Source organism: Neomonachus schauinslandi, chromosome 4, assembly GCF_002201575.2.
Source record: "Neomonachus schauinslandi chromosome 4, ASM220157v2, whole genome shotgun sequence".
Taxonomy (NCBI): Eukaryota; Metazoa; Chordata; class Mammalia; order Carnivora; family Phocidae; genus Neomonachus; species Neomonachus schauinslandi.
This window is the reverse complement of record NC_058406.1, coordinates 56172555-56189547: the sequence shown is the minus strand read 5'-3', so window position 1 is coordinate 56189547 and position 16993 is coordinate 56172555. Positions and strand designations below refer to the sequence as shown.

Below are 16993 nucleotides of genomic sequence, written 5' to 3'. Positions count from 1 at the left end.
AAATTTGTTTAATTTGATTTCTATTTAATGACCCTAAAACGATTATTTTATTTTATTTATTTTAATTTAAAAAAATTTTTAATTCAAGTATAATTAACATACAATGTTATACTAGTTTCAGGTGTACAACATAATGACTCAACAATTCTATACACTACTCAGTGCTCATCACAACAAGTATACTTAATCTCTTTCACCTATTTTACCCATCCTCTCACCCACCTCCCCTCTGGAAAACACGTTTGTTCTCTATATTTATGTCTGTTTCTTTTGTTTGTCTCTTTTCTTCATCAGTATATGATGTGCTTACTATGTGCCATGTGTCCTGTTGCTTCTTATGCCAATCCATTTCTCATACTGTTCTCAAATTTGTATTATATTTGAATAGCTCAGATACCTCATTTATAAGGCATGAGTTTTGTCATTTTCATTTGCTGCTTCATTCACAACACCTAGACAATCTTACGAGGCAAGTACAGTTATCATCCACTTTACAGATGAGGAAACAGAGGCAATGAAAAGTTAAGGAATGTGCTCTATTTCATACACCCTTAAACGGTAGGGTTTTAAACTAGATGATTCAACTCCAGAACATGCACTTCAACCACTAGACTCTGTGGCCTTCATGACATATACATCTTTGCTACCCTTTGTGCCTATCTAACACTGGAACTTTAAAGAATAGGGAACTCTAAATATCACATAAGATAAACAGTGACAAAAGGAAAGCTTTAACTTCCCAGTTACCTCCCTAATAATTTATGGGAACTAGCCAATAAAACATGGAGATAAGTAAGCGATAACCCAAGAGGACTTTTAGTAACTTATGTAGTATCAGAAAAATTGAAAAACACCAATATTCTTCTCCCCTTCTTGGCATTTTGTGATATTTTTTTCTCTTAACCCACCAAGTCTCAAATGAGGTTTATTATCTTTCATTTATTGACATCTATTATCTAGAAAATAACATTTTCAGATAGCTGCAGAAAAGTGTGAAATCATCTTTGTATTCCACATTAAATATAAAATGTTCCATAATGGTAAAAACTCTTTCACAATAACAAGGGAATTAAGATTAAAATAATAAAACAATTCAGACTTCCTGTCATAATCTATAAGAACTACCCACTGCTTCTAGAGAACTAAATACCAATATAAATTATATGTGGAAGAATTCTAACAAAAATGAGTTAATTCCACTACAAAATAAAAAACGTATTTTGCCTCATACACTTAAAAAATGACAAAAACTGACATAAACAAAATCAAATTTTAGATGAGGAAAATATTTGCAATATATTTGAAAGAAAAAAGGGCTGGTTTATATAATATACGATGATCAGTTACAAAGTGATAAGAAAAAGCCAACACAATAAAAAGTTAGGCAAAAAATATCAATATACAATATACAAATTACAGAAGAGCTTGTGACTAATATACATATGAAACAATGCTTAATCTTTCTAGTAGCCAGGAAAATGCAACCTGAAGTAATTTAGATATTACTTTATATCCAGCAGAATGAGAAAAATAAGGAAAGAGTGATTGCAACTTACTTCTGGGTGGCAATGTGGGGAAAGGATATTTACATACCTGTGGCAATCTCAATCATCATAGCTTTTGAATACAATATTCGCCTATTAATTTTAGAAAGGCATATGCATCACATTATAGATAATGGTAAAAATTGGAACAAGCTCTATGCAGGGCAATTTTACAAATTCTACCAAAATTACAAAAAGGCATAACAGTGTACATAGCAGTTCCACTTTTCTTATGGTATGCTTGCACAGATGCAGAACAATCTATGCTTATGGTCATTTAGAGTAACATTGTGATAGCAAAAGACTGGAAGTGATATAAATCGACACAATATGCTATTAAGGAATTTATAGAAAATGAAAATAAAATAAGAAAGTTCTTTACAAACAGATATGAAATTATATCCAATATTTTCTACTAGATGGGAAAAAGGGATTGAACAGTTCCCAAATATGTTATAATCTAAAGAAAAAAAGAAAATAAATATGTATGTGTGTGTACATAAGCTTATATATTGGAAAAATATCTCTGAAAATTTATATCAGAAATTGATAATACCAGTTACCTCCCTTTAGAGAGGGAAACTGATTAGTTGGGGGCAGAGTTGGAAGAGCTTTTTTCAGTTTATATCATTTAGAAGCTTTTGATTTTTAACTATATAATATTACATATTAATATTGATGATTTTTTTGTACAATGTTAATGTACTTAATGTCAGTGAACTATATACTTAAACATGGTATTTATGTTATGTATATTTATCACAATAAAATGATTTCAAAATTATGTACTATATAAAAATAAAGAACATAATTTAAAAATTATATATATATATTATATATAAATTTACATATATAAAGTGTATTTATATGCCAGCAAGCTTATATCTGGGCATGTATCCCTTTGGAAATGTTTTATTTATTTATTTTTTAAAAGATTTATTTATTTATTTTCAAGAGAGAGCACGTGAGCAGGGGGAGGGGCAGAGGGAGAGGGAAAGAGAGAATCTCAAGCAGACTACCTGCTGAGTGTGGAGCCCCAACACAGGGCTTAATCCCACGACCCTGAGATCATGACCTGAGCCTAAATCAAGAGTCAGACGCTTAACCAAATGAGCCACCCAGAGGCACCGCTGGGTATGTATCCCTTTGGAAACATAAGTAAATAAATGAGGATATATTCAAGTTATCTCATGTACCATTATATTAAGAAGCAAAATATTGCAAATAGAGTAAATCATCTCTAAGTAGGGAATTGTTTAATAAAACTTATCCAGATATTATAGAATCTAATACAACTGTTAAAAAGAATACATTATAGGGGAGCCTGAGTGGCTCAGTGGGTTAAGAGTCTGCCTTTGGCTCAGGTCATGATCGCGGGGTTCTGGGATCGAGACCCACATCTGGCTCCCTGCTCATCAGGGATTCTGCTTCTCCCTCTCCCTCTCCCTCTGTGCTCTCTCTCTCTCAAATAAATAAATAAAATCTTAAATATATATATATTATAAATGGATAAACTGTAGTATGTGTCTGTACAATGAAATATTACTCAGTGCTAGAAAAAAATAAACTATCAAGCCATGAAAAGACATGGAGGAAACTTAAATGCATATTATTAAGTGAAAGAAACCAGTCTGAAAAGGCTACATACTGTTTGATTTCAACTACATGACGTTCTAGAAAAGACAAAACTACAGAGATAGTAAAAAGGTCAGCAGTTGTCAGGGATTAGGAGGCATGGAAGACAAAGGATTTTTAGGGTAGTGAAACTATTCTGTATGATACTATAATAATGAATATCATTATACATTTGTCCAGACCATAGAATGCACACCAAGAGTGAAGCCTAATGTAAACTATGGGCTTTCAATGATAATAATATGTCAACATTGATTGTAACAAATGTACCACTCTGGTGAGGGATGCTGATGGTGTGGGAGACCATGCTTGTGTAAGGTCAGGTGATATATGGGAATTCTCTGTACTTTCTGCTTAATTTTGCTGCAAACCTAAAACTGCTTTAAAAAATAAAGTCTACTTTAGGAAGAATTCTAAGAGAAAAAAAGTGGAAGAAATGAAAAGACAAAATACATTAGTCTATGCTAGTTGACATGTAAAAGTTTCCATTGTACACAGAAACAATATAGAAAAAGTGTTTTTTTTGGCAGCATCAATGCTTCTACAGAGAAAAACTGGGAAAGCCATATAAATTTAAACATCTGCTTTAATGCATTAGAGCTGAAAAACCTACAAAACTAGTTGGACTAAGTTTTCAGAGTGAGGAGAACCAAAGAGAAGTGAGCTGAGCAACAAAAGATCCTTTCTCTGGAAGCATTTCCCAATTCTATAGCAGAAAATAAGAGTCTGAAAATCTGGGTTAAGTTTGATTAGAAGGCCACAATTGGGGAAAGACAACAGGTTTGGGTGGTCTGGAGAACCTACAGTAAACACTGGAGAATTGAAGAAACTTAAATGTATAGTTGATCTTTCCTTTGAATCATGTGGTGTATTTTTGTGCTTCATGGCACAGAAAACTAGAATTTTAGATAAAAACCTCTGAAACACAGAGCAAAATGTCCTGTCTTATCAATAAATTCATGAGGGGCAAGAATCATGGTAAACTCACCAAGATTTCAGTTGAAAATCTTGCAGGGCTAGACATTAGAAACAGGAAACCACCAGAGATAGACTGAAACACCCAGACTCTACTCATCTTAATCCCTGAAAAAACAAGGTGGCATATTTTTTCTACTTTGTTTGCCAAGATATTATCACCTGGAGACTCTAAAATTTTGCATACTCCATGTCCGGCATTTAGTAAAAAATTACTTAAAAGAGATAGGTTCATAATGACCAAAATGTAAGGGAATAAACAGACACTAAGAATAGATGTATAGGTAATAAATGTGTTAAAGACAAGAACTTTAAAATAACTATAACTAATGTGTTAAAGAAAATAGTGGAAAAGGTGGACAAGATAGATCAGATGAAAATAAATAGAACTTCACCAGATAATTAGAATTTATAAAAAAGGATCAAATAGATATTCTATAATTGAAAAACATAGTATCTGATTTTCAGAATTCAATAAATAAATTTAAAATCATATTAGAAATTGGATAATGAACTGAAAGATCAATAGATAATATCCAATTAAAGTAGAAAGAAAAAGAATATAAAATAAAGAATAAAGTATAAGAGAAATGTGTGCACAGTGAAAAGATCTATGTAGCTGAAGTTCCAGAAATAAGAGAGAAAAAATGGGATTGAAACAGTACTTGCCAAGATGATGGCTAATAATATTCTAAAACTGATGAAAAGCTCTAACCCAGAAATTCAGGAAAATTTGCAAACTATGGGAAAACAACTGGAAAGAAAACTACACCCAGGTGTATCATAATCAAAGTACTGAAAATAAAAAATGAAGAGACAATCTTAAAAGTTTATAAACAACAACCAAAAACAGCTCAATTAAAAATTAGGCAAAGGATTTGAATAGACATTTATCTAAAGAAGATATACACAGGGCACATGAAAAGATGTTCAAGCACTCATTACTAGATAAATGAAAATCAAAACCACAATGAGATACCATTTCATATTCATTAAGATGGTGACCATCAAACACACACACACACACACACACACAAATGGGTGTTGGCAAAAATGTGGAAAACTGGCTTGCTTTTGCACCATTGGTGGGAATTTAAAATGGTGTAGCCACTATGGAAAACAATATGGCAATTCCTCAGAAAACTAAAAACAGAATTATCATATAATTCAGAAATTCCACTTCTGTATATATACCCCAAAGAATTGAAAGCTGGGATTTGACGTACACCTATGTTCATAGCAGCATTATTCACAATATTCAAAAAATGGAAGCAACCCAAGTGTCCACCAACAGACGAATGGATAAACAATATGTGGTATATATATATATATATATATATATATATATATATATATATGGAATATTATTCCACCTTAGAAGGAAGAGAATTCTGACACAAGACAAAACTGAAGGACATTATAAGCCTTTCACAAAAGTACAAATACTGTATGATTCCACTTAGACTACTCCAAAGGAGTCAAATTCAGAAAAACAGAAAGTAGAATGGTGGTTTCCAGGGGCTAGGAGAGGGGAAGGAGAATGGGGAGTTACTGCTTAATGGGTACAGAATTTCAGTTTTGCAACATGGAAAGAACTATGGAGATGGTTGGTGGTGATGATTACACAACAAAGTGAATGTACCAATAACACTAAACTGTCCACTTAAAAATGGTTAAGATGGTAAATTTTATGTTATATGTATTTTACCATATTTAAAAGCGATTTTAAAAATATTTAAAAAATCTTTTAAACAATAAAACAAATAATCATCAAAGGAGCACCCATAAGACTGATGACTTTCTTCCCAACGGAAAGAATGGAGCTACAATACAATGGAATGGTATCTTTGGGGCACTGAAAAAATTCTACAACTAGTAAAAATAATGTTCAGAAACAAAGATGAAGTAAAAAGTTTCAGAGAAATAAAAACTGAGAAAACTTATTTCTAGCACATTGGCACTAAAAGAAATGCAAAAGAGAGTCCTTCACTCGTGAGAAAAAATATTCCCTAACGGAAACACAGACACGTAGGAAGACATGAAAGACAGACCGGTGTCAGAATTGTTTTGAGTGTGGTAGTCATGTGAAAGCAGAGAAGGAATGCAGGAAAAGGACTGGGTTTTTCCCAAGTCTTTGTCACCCTACTATAGGAAATCATTTATGAGATTACTACATGAAACAATAATAGGCCACATATATTTGATAGGATTACCCAGTAATAAACATTTCCTTAATCAAGACACATTAAATTGAATTAGCTATTCAAATTGGGTGAAGTTTCAGGGAGTTATCATGATATTCTGAAAATAAGTAAGTCTGAGTTAAAAATATGAAACTATTCAAAATAAATCTGAAAAACATAATTCTATTACTGGGATTGATATATTAAGAAGATAAGGTAAAGAATAAAGGTACTATATTAAAAAGGATTCACAAATTCATTTGGCCTCCAAAGTTGGATTATCTCCATCAGGGCTCCCAATGACTGACTAATTGAGATATCTAAAAGCTTTTTCTCCCTCAGTCATCCTCCTCCCAGGCTTTCTGGCAGTATTTGACATTGCCAACCTCTCTATGAATCTTCCTGCTTCTTTAGTTTCTTTAAAAAACAAGACAAAAAAATACTGGAAGGCAGTTTTCCTCCTACTGCTGACTATTGCCCAGTTTTTGTGGTTGATTTCTCTTTCTCTAAACAGAATTTTGATGATTGAATATCGATCCTAGGAACTGTACCTATGGTAATATTCCCCTTCCACTCTGTACATGTTTTCTGCCTGATGAAATCCTGGTGGCCTCAACCACTGTGTCTATTCAGAGAAATCTTCTAGTTCTACCTCCCGTTCTGTATTTCCACCAACCCTGCAATATCCCCATTTTGCTACACTCAAGGCACCTGAACTTCACATTCCAAACTAAATTTACCATTTTAACATCATCTACTCAAAGTTAACTGCTCTTCTCTTAATGTTCCAGATCTCAAATAATGGGACCACTATTCATCCAAATGAAGTTCCTGTAGAATCCAGCGAAGAGGGTATTGGTTTCAAATCACAGTCCTCCCTATCTCTATTGCCATCACTTTAGTTTGACTCCTAAACTCCCCAGCTGCATGACTGCAAGCATCAGTCTCCTGGGCTCCCACCACCAGACTCTCTCAATAGCCTTCCTGATGTTTTTCCTTTTTAAAATAATTCATCTTTTAAGTTCTTCAATACCTCTCAAATTATGGTCTTCTTCATTTCTTTCTGAGCTAAAATTGATGCTGATACTGACTCTTACCAAGGTATTTCTAAAGACGTTTTTAGAATTTTCTCTCCTTTAATACAGGGATAGGCCAACTAAACTATTTTAAAAGTCTGAATTTTGAATTTCAAAATTCTTACACCTTATAGTGTAAGCTTGTATCAGTGTATTACATCCCAAGATAAAAAGTCTAAATTTATAAACCAGATTCATTAGGTTTCTTTCATGCTTTTTATCTCTGAGTTTTATTGAGTTATTGTTTAGCATTCTTATCAAAATGTGTGGTTCCAAATGTATAAACATTTGATATAGTTTGTATGTGAGGTGTTTATCATCCATGACTTGTCATTTATAAAGCCTTAAAAAAAGACTGAAAGGGAAGTAACTACTTTTGGCTTATAAAGTTCTTTAGGAATCATTACTGTTAAGCAGTTGAAACACAATTTTAAACAATGTCTATAATTATAGAAATTTCTATTACAATAAGATTTTAAATATAAAAATATATATAATTTCTAAAATATTTTGATTGTGGATACTGCCATCATATCTTGTAGATTTTTCTTTGCAGACAGATTTTAAGCACCATCCACTGAAAAATATCTGTTAAATTAAGGACTATATTTTTACCCTAAAAATACATGTATATTTTTATATGTATGTGCATATAAATGTATTAATGTGTGTGTATACATGTAAATATGACATGTAAAATCAGTTTCTAAGTGCAAACTTCATTTCTTAATCCATATCAATGAAAGAACTGATATAAATACTTTCCAAAAAACTTTTAGCTTTAACGTTTTCTGATTCTGTTTCAATCTCCAAGATACATTTGAGGAGAAAGAATCAACTCCAAACACTTTAATATGGAACAATGAGATTTTCAAAGATTCTTCTTGCCATTCAAATAATTTTATTTGCCCTTCCCACACTCTTAAGTCTTCTCAAAAATCCACTCATCCAAACATTACATGTTCTTATCATTGAACCTCCTATTTCATTTCTTGAAAATGTCAGTGAGTACTGATGAATGGAAAGTTCCTGCTTAATGTCTGGATTTCATTTGATATCACCTTGAAATTTTGAAATGTAACCTTCAAAAGTGAATGTAACTTCATTCTATTTCTTAAAAGCATGATTATAATATAATTCCTATTAACGGTTTATGAGAGAATTAACACATTTATACAGTGGTTGAATGTGTTACAAGATATAGGGAGATTCTTACTCATTTTAGAAAGGAATATATTGTTGAATTAGGTCTCTTAGTATAAGACCTAGAAAAGATACAATATTTAAACTCATCTTTCTAACCAAAATCATTTCATTATTACTGACAGAAAATTTGTTTCCTGAAATCCATAGTTACCACTTTTCTTCCTAACTATTTTTGTGATGTGATATAGTTAACACAAATACTACTAAATATGAATTTAAAATTACAAGACTATTTTGTAATTATAGAGTAAAATTCCCAGAACACTACTGAATTCTATATACTTAAGCATAGTAAAATAACATAGTATCTACTTGCTAGTTATTCCTGTCTCTGCAGACTTCTAGGTTGTGACCACTTTGACTTGCATTTTTTTCATGTAGCGGGCTCCTTTAAAAAAAAAAAAGAAAATTTAAAAAATTTTAATTAACTACTTATAAATTGACAAATGCATCTAAATGAACATAATAAGCAAGAATGGAATGTGAAGAGTTTAATCAAATGTATTTCTAATTGTCAGGTTATACATCCTAATCAGAATAATTCCACAAAACTATCATTTTAAATATTTGAGCTGTGAATATATGAATTCAGTGTGGAACAAAAGGATGATACTATTGTCCAATATTCCTTCTAAAAACAATTCAATATTTGCAAGGAAAATTCTTTGTAGAGTGATTTTCCTCCTTGCCTGTTTTATTCCTAAGAACTAAATAATAAATGTGAAATGTTATTTTCCCTCATTCTTAAAAATTATTAAAACAGAATTTTTTAAAAACATTTCACAATTTAGGTTCTTACAGGGCAGAGTTGCCTTTCCTTTAATTATTCTGAATGAATAAAATTTTATGTTCTCACTACTACACCTTAAACCCTGATTCAGTAATCCTCAGTTATCATTAAAACAAAGTGCTTTGACACTGGCACTTATTATGTGTGTGTGTATTCATAGCTTAATGTGTTCAATATATTACAATTAAAATAATTGAGCCTAAAATGCTCATATGCATTTGTAATAATCAAATTTATTTTTAAAAAGTGACTTTAGTGAGATTAATGCAGATATGAACATTTATTTAGTATTTTAGTTTGTACTCTGTAACATTACAACCCGTGGTTGACATGGGAGATAAAGAAGAAAATGACACCTTCAAATTATTTGTTTGAATACTTAATGTAAAGCCTTTATATTTATAAAACCCAAGAATCTCAATATAATTATTAAATCTTTAAGTCAGGACTATATGAAACCTCCATTTATCAGTGGAACAGAGAAATATCTAGTTGATACATAGAGTCAGGCTGGGCCTGGTGTGTTTTAGGAATCATAAAGGGAAAGCTTTATTGATATTATTTAGTGCAATTTCCTGATAAAAAATTTAAAAAGGGGAATGAGAGGACCAAGAAAATATTCAAAATCTGCTTAATAAAGCTAATTGTTCATAGTAACACTCAGGTACTAAAAAAAAAATTCTCTTCTTGAAATAAGGACTCTAAAGTATATTTTGGAAAATAAAAAGTATTGAAAATATATAAATCACAGTTAATATGCTGGAGATTATGTTTATTTAATTGATGCAATTATTTACTTGTATAAAAAATAAAAAATAAAATGCACAATCTTAAATAAAGCTTAGCAAACCATGTGCTTAGGCTGAAGTAATTTTCTGATTACAAATGCATTATTAAAATGAAATAGAAATTAACGATTTCTATAGTTATCCTTAATACCTTTGTCTTTTAACTTTTATACTAAAATTAAAAATGATTTACATATCACAATTACAGGTTACATAGTGAAATGCTTGCAGCCTGCAATATATTATCCTGAATTTCATAGAAACACAAAGATACAGTCTGGTTAAATACCATTTAATATAGTCTAGAGTCTAGATTAGAAAACTGGAATCATCTATCGTAACTTCTTTATCTGTATAGTTGATGAGGGAACAGAAGGCAAGCTGAGGACAAAGCAGAAGCTGACACCCCACAACCCCCACCCCCACCATGGGATATATGTCACATTCCTCAGGCACTCCTGGCTGCCCTAAAGGAAAAACAAATAGTTAACTTACAGAGTCTCCCTCAGTTTACAGATGTCTTAGCAATCTACAAGAACAAAGCATTCCTATCATCAATAATCTAGCTTCCAGAAGGAAATATAGATACAATTAAATGCCCTTATAACATGCAGCCCATTGACAGACACTTGAAGTGGGCAGAGAGTACTGTTCTTCCAGGAAGTTCCCATCTTAATGTTAATGCCTTACTAGAGGGGTAAACAACCTTAACTTGACAATGTCAAGACCTCTGGTATCCTGTGAGTCTTCTTTAGCATATGAATGTTCTTTTGGAAACCTCCCTTTTTCCTTACCTCCCCCAACCCCATAGTATATAATCAGCCACCCCTTACAACCCCGGTGCAGCAGCTCTTTCTGCACTTGGGTCCTGTCCCCCATGCTTTAATAAACCACCATTTTGCACCAAAGACATCTCAAGAATTCTTTTAGTCATTGGCTCCGGACTCCACCCCACTGAACCTCACCTATATTCCAAAACCCCATCAGAGTGACAATAATAATCTTAAGTGTCTCACAAATAGTCTTTAAAAAATAATATAAAATAAATTCTTAAATAAAATAAATATAAAATAAATTCTAAGCACACTTCTTTTTTTTAAAATTTTTTTATTGTTATGTTAATCCCCATACATTACATCATTAGCTTTAGATGTAGTGTTCCATGATTCATTGTTTGTGCATAACACCCAGTGCTCCATGCAGAACGTGCCCTCTTTAATACCCATCACCAGGCTAACCCATCCTCCCACCCCCCTCCCCTCTAGAACCCTCAGTTTGTTTTCCAGAGTCCATCGTCTCTCATGGTTTGTCTGCCCCTCCGATTTCCCTCCCTTCATTCTTCCCCTCCTGCTATCTTCTTCTTTTTTTTTTTCTTAACATATATTGCATTATTTGTTTCAGAGGTACAGATCTGAGATTCAACAGTCTTGCACAATTCACAGCGCTCACCATAGCACATACCCTCCCCAGTGTCTATCACCCAGCCACCCCATCCCTCCCACCCCACCCCACCACCCACTCCAGCAACCCTCAGTTTGTTTCCTGAGATTAAGAATTCCTCATATCAGTGAGGTCATATGATACATGTCTTTCTCTTTGCTATTATTTTGTTTTATTTTAACAAGTAAAATTATAGGCCTAAAATATATTATTCCACTGCCCAAAAAAGTGATATATACTTAAAAATAATTATATTCTTGTTTTCTGTTCTCTTGTTGCTACTTTGTTAAAAATAAAAATTGCCCCTCTACTTTCAGGCAGATTCGCCACTCAATATAATGAAAGAAATATGTCTGAATTATTAATATTATTATTATAGTTATTATCCTATATGATAATATGTATGTATAATATGTCTGAATTATTAATATTATTATTATAGTTATTATTGTGAGGGGTGGCTGATTAAATACTATGGGGTTGAAAATCCTATAGTTATCCTATATAATATAGTATACTGTATTATATTATTATAATAATCATTATAATAGTATATTATAATTATATTATTATAGTATAATATATAGTTATATTATTTTAAGAATAAGTAGACTTGCTTTTATTATTTGCAAATCATGGAATTGGGCCTTGTCATGGCTAGTGTGACAAACACTCATCAGGGAAGGGAAATAATGTTAGGACACACACTCTTCTAAACACAGTATTTTGTTTTTCTTTTACAAGAGACCTAATATATATAGTTACAGGTAAGACCACATTTTTTTTTTTAAGATTTTTTTAATTTATTTATTTGAGAGAGAGAGAGAGAGAGCGCAAGAGGGGGTAGGGTTAGAGGGAGAAGCAGACTCCCCGCTGAGCAGGGAGCCCGATGTGGGACTCGATCCCGGGACTCCGGGATCATGACCTGAGCCGAAGGCAGTCGCTTAACCAACTGAGCCACCCAGGCGCCCAAGATCACATTTTTAAGGCCAGTGTTGAAGGGGGAAAAAAGAACCATTTGGTTATAATAGAGACCAGCATACCAGCCTTGATGGTAACCTTTTACTTAATAACAAAATAAGATGCTTAATGTATCATATGACCTCACTGATATGAGGAATTCTTAATCTCAGGAAACAAACTGAGGTTTGCTGGAGTGGTGGGGGTGGGAGGGATGGGGTGGCTGGGTGATGGACGTTGGGGAGGGTATGTGCTATGGTGAGCGCTGTGAATTGTGTAAGACTGTTGAATCACAGACCTGTACCTCTGAAACAAATCATACATTACATGTTAAAAAAATAAAAAGAAGGAGAAGATAGCAGGAAGGGAAAAATGAAGGGGGGGAAATCGGAGGGGGAGACAAACCATGAGAAGCTATGGACTCTGAAAAACAAACTGAGGGTTCTAGAGGGGAGGGGGGTGGAGGGAGAGGTTAGCTTGGTGATGGGTATTAAAGAGGGCACGTACTGCTTGGAGCACTGGGTGTTATCCGCAAACAATGAATCATGGAACACCACATCTAAAACTAATGATGTAATGTATGGTGATTAACATAACATAATAAAAAATAAATAATAAAAAAATAAAACAAAATAAGATGCTTAAAAGAAAAATAATTTTCAAGTGTTTTTTTCAGTGCTATCACTGTCCCTTTTGGTCCAGTGTAAGCTTGTCTAAGTGCCTAAACCCCCAGGTTAAAGTCCATTTTAAAAGACTTAGTGGGAGGACTGATATATGCAAACATTGTGTGCAAGTCTTTTGAAAGGTTTCTTGCTTTGGGCTACACTTATTTTGTGGTATTTCTGGTTTCTAGTTTTTTAGTCAACAGTCTTGAAATATAACCTCCTCACTCAGTACCTAAATTGTATGTAAATGGTGACAAAATAAATCCATGTCATGCATTAAATGGATGCTAATTCTCACTAACTAGTGCTCCTTATTACAGCCCTTTTCTTCCCAAACTTTCCATATCTTTTGATGGCCTGAGCTGCATTTAATCCTAGTTTGACCTGCTTCTTCCACCTGCTACTTAAAAGTAGAATGTGTGTATGAAAAATCCTTAAGGTATAAGTTACTACTTAAAGCATGGCCTCCCAGGGGCAAGTTCTTGTTCAGTTATGCTTCTAACCAGCGTCTATCACTCTGTAGACGCTGTAATATTTAACAAGTGTCAGTACAACACTTGGGCTGGGACAACACAGTAATTAAGCCAGATTTGGATGCCAAGCACCACAACTCTCAGCTTTACATTTCAATTTTATTTAAATGAGATTGCCTAATGTGTTTAAATGTTCATTAAATTAACCTTTCACATCCAGAGGGCACAGTGGGTATTCCCGATAACACTAAAATTTTAAACTTAGGTTTCCAACTACTACTGGATAAATGAAAAATTCAGAGTGTTTGAAATGTCAAGAATGCTCTGAAATTGCGATATTGAATTGGCTAAGAAGTTTAACTATGTCTCATGTTTAATGTTCTCTTAGTGTTTCTGTGATGTGATTACTAATAGTCATTGACTATTTTTTTTTAAAGATTTTATTTATTTATTTGAGAGACAGAATGAGAGAGAGAGAGCACGAGAGGGAGGAGGGTCAGAGGGAGAAGCAGGCTTCCCACTGAGCAGGGAGCCCGATGCGGGACTCGATCCCGGGACTCCAGGATCATGACCTGAGCCAAAGGCAGTCGCTTAACCAACTGAGCCACCCAGGCGCCCAGTCATTGACTATTTAATGTCAATAATGTTCTCAGACCTAATGAAGTAGAGGTGCTGCATATCACAGAAACTTTATCATATTAATCCAGGCAAGAATCACAGCAGGAAACATCTTTAGGTTGAATTATGAAGTTGAAAGAAATTTTAAATAGCCATAGTCTATTCATTATCTTAGGGGGGATTTCACCACAGCCATCCTGAGCACATGAGGATATTTTGAAGGTCACCAGTATCTTCAGAAAATTCATTAGAATTTGTTGTCACATCTTGCAGGCATTATAAGAATTAGAGTGGGAGGGCTTTCCAGAAAGTGTGAGACCACACACCCAACGCTGGATTTGTGAGATCTGAGTGGAGCAAAGGATGTCTTAGTAATGGCACTGTAAGTCATTTGACTTTAAAAACAGAGCTTGAAAGTCCAGATAGAAGGCAAAACAGAATTCCCAATATGAGACTAAGGCCTTCCAGATCCTGCCTGTGTAGCCTCTCAGATAAATTATGAATAAATCCCAAAAGAGCTTATCACTAAAGGGCAGAGATGGAAAGCAGATTTAAGTATAATCTGAGACAGGATATGACGGAAGTGTGCACATTTTACTATGGGAGCTGGGGCAAGGGAGCACTCAGCACACTCTGTAAGTTTGTGGAAGGCTTCTGACTCTGTGATCAGTCAGTGCCTTAGATGCCTCAAGTATTTTATACACTTTATTAAATTTTAATTGAATTTCAGTGAACAAAGCCAAGATTCTTGAAGTTTCTTCCATGCATACATTTTACTTTAAAGGCCAGTAAAAGGACAGAAAAAATGGCAGAGCCTAATGAATCACTATAAGCCTTTTGTGTTCCTTTTATATTTACCCCTTCTCCAAATCCCTTAAATTCTTCAGGAAGAGGAAGGAATAAACAAGTACAGAACTGCTGATATTTGGGGTTTCATTTGTTACCACCATCCTCTCTATTCGTTCTTGTCTAATATAAAATTTCCATGGGTGAGACAGACATGAGGATAATTGAAGACAAAAAACAAAATTGCTTGGAAGGCAATAAACTGAGCACTTTGAATCGGAATAACAAAGAAGACCTTTCACAGTATAGTGGATCATAAATATTCAGAAGCATTCCCTTCCCACCTCCAATATTTCCATGGGAGGAATATACCACTGATGTTGGGCTTGGCTCTGTGACTTGCTGTGGTCAACAGAACAGGTGCAAGTGGGCGCCTGGGTGGCTCAGTCGGTTAAGCAACTGCCTTCGGCTCAGGTCATGATCCTGGAGTCCCGGGATCAAGTCCCGCATCGGGGGTCCCTGCTCGGCGGAGAGTCTGCTTCTCCCTCTGGCCCTCACGACCCTCCCCACTCTCATGCTCTCTATCTCATTCTCTCTCTCAAATAAATAAATAAAAATCTTAAAAAAAAAAAAAAAGAACAGGTGCAAGTAACGGTGGACCAGTTCTGATCCTAGGCCTTAAAAGGCCTTGTGTGTTTCTGGCCATACTAGCCATTACAGCCCTGCCATGTATAAGAACTATGAGATGAACATGTCCAAATTAACCCACTGGTCCTAGGAGTAAAATGAGAGATCGAAGCAGAGTTGTATAGCGGGGGCATCATAGATCCACTGACTTCCATCTGACTTCCTGACATGAACAAAACCAAATGAAATCAGCACAGCCACTCAGTGAAGCCCCAGCCTGGCTTGACAGATTCCCAACCAACCCGCAGACACTTGAGCTAACTAAATGATCATTACTGCCTGCCACTGAGATTTTTGTTGCTGTTTGTTATGCAGCGTTATTGTAGGAATAGCTAAGTGATACATCTCAGATAAGGGGGTCAAGAAAGGCCTCACCTAGAAGGTAACATGTAAGCAGACACCTAAGGAATGAGAGAGACCTATTTATGTAAACAGCTGATAATTAAATTCCAGGAAGAAAGATCAGCATTCAAAGCACTAAGACACGTAGCATACCTGGAGGAACTAAATAATGGCCAGTACGCCTGAGCCTAATCAGCATGCAGAAGAGTAACCCAAGGATAGATTGAGACAGAGGGAGGTGACACATCAGACCTTGTATGGTCTGGTGGGAAATAAATTTTTAAAATTTTCAAGAGCCAACAGAATCTTCAGATTATCTGTTTAAGGCTAGCTTAGAAGTGGAAAATAAGTTAGAAGAGAGGACAAGGAATACTTGACTTGAAAATGTACTTACATGGCAAGCACATTGGTTTTATTTTAATTTTGTGCATTATATGCACTCTTGACCCTTGAACAACGTGGGTTGAAACTGTGTGGGTCCACTTACATGAGACTTTTTAACAGTGTAGTACTGTAAATGTATTTTCTCTTTCTTATGACTTTCTAGTAATATTTTCCTTTCTTTAGCTTACTTTATTGTGAGAATACAATATATAATATGTATAACATACAAAATATGTATTAATCGACTATGTTTTGGTGAGGCTTCCATTCAATAGTAGCCTACAGTAGTTAGGTTTTTGGAAAGTCAAAAGTTATAAGCAGATTTTTAACTGCATGGGGGTGGAGTGGTTGTTGCCCCTGATTCCCACATTGTTCGAGGGTCAACTGTGTATACATCAGCTTTGAAAGCGCTGCTGGAGATCAGAGGCCCTTTCGCATTTC

General features: G+C 34.3%; 1 protein-coding gene across 2 annotated transcripts in view; it reads right to left on the bottom strand.

Moving 5' to 3' along the window:
- The window catches only part of LRRC7 (leucine rich repeat containing 7), a 410462-nt gene that overhangs the window by 359748 nt on the left and 33721 nt on the right, over positions 1–16993 (bottom strand). The gene's annotated exons all lie outside the window — the stretch shown is intronic.